Source organism: Epinephelus moara, chromosome 19, assembly GCF_006386435.1.
Source record: "Epinephelus moara isolate mb chromosome 19, YSFRI_EMoa_1.0, whole genome shotgun sequence".
Classification (NCBI taxonomy): Eukaryota; Metazoa; Chordata; class Actinopteri; order Perciformes; family Serranidae; genus Epinephelus; species Epinephelus moara.
The window spans coordinates 531,073-532,475 of NC_065524.1; positions in this window are offsets into that span (position 1 = coordinate 531,073).

Genomic DNA, 1,403 nt, shown 5'->3' on the forward strand with positions numbered 1-1,403 from the left:
TATATGTACAGTATATTTAAGAATATATTTGTGTTTCTTGTGCCTTGATTTATGTTATTTTTGTTTTAGTTAAAGAGGTATCGTTTAAAATACATGAATTTGCAGATTATTATTTTTGATTGACTGATTACGTTCATGTTCTTATTNATTTTTGTTTTAGTTAAAGGGGTATCGTTTAAAATACGTGAATTTGCAGATTATTATTTTTGAATGATTGATTACGTTCATGTTCTTATTTTACAAATAAATCAGACGTTACTCAACAGTTACTCAGTACTTGAGTATTTTTTTCACCAAATACTCTTTTACTCTTACTCAAGTAATTATTTGGATGACTACTTTTTACTTAACTTGAGTAATATTGTTCTAAAGTATCAGTACTCTTACTTGAGTACAATATTTGGCTACTCTACCCACCTCTGGGTCAGCGAGTCAACGGATAGTATATTTCATTGAGCTGACAGTTCCTTGGGAAGACTCAGTGGAAGAAGCCTATGAAAGAAAAAAGCGTAGGTATGCAGACTTAGGAGCAGAAGCTGAGCAGCGAGGGTGGAAAACTAGGATTTGTCCGGTGGAAGTGGGGTGTAGGGGATTCATAGCAAGATCAGCTGTCTCACTCCTGGGGGAACTCGGAGTGCGGGGACAGAGTTTGAGGAAGACAGTGAAGGAAATGTCAGATGAAGCAGCTAGATCTAGTCAGTGGATTTGGATTTCTTTTTTTCTTTTTTTTTCTTTTTGTTTTCTGTTTTGGATCTTTGTTGCTTTTAACCTCTGTGAGGCACTTTGTGATACTGTCGTATGAAAAGTGCCATATAAATAAAGTTGATTTGATTTGATTTGAGGAGGAATAATGTCAGTATGCTATGTAGCGTATGAAATAGAGTATGGTGAATGTGCTAGGAAAGGTAGTATCGGCACAGTCACTACCTGGAGCTCGCATAAACGAAGCCTGGGTTTGTTGAAGGTGGCAGTGCTTTTTGGGCTGAGAAAGCCATGTGTAAGTAAGGTAAAGGAGGTTGTTGGGTTGGTGCGAGGAGCAGTGAGACCTGGCATTAGGGGAGTGTCTCTGGAACGCCAGAGATCACTGTCACTGTGTTGTGGGGCCAACTAGACAAAGGGAAGGTTCCCACTTGATGACTCCAAAGACATGTTAGTTATGACTGCTCATTGATCTGTATAGTTAACCCTATGGGCCCGACGCCCGAAGTGCGTCCAAATTCACACCTGTTCTTCTCCAAGCACTTTTCGGTAGTCCAATGTTTTCACAGCGAAAAAAAATTATAAAGTTACACTAAAATTATGTATAACAGAGCTTTCATACAGCTCTACAAACACATTACTCTTGGATGGATTACTCGCGAATGCAGGGTCGCACAGAAATGCCACGCATATCACATGAAAGC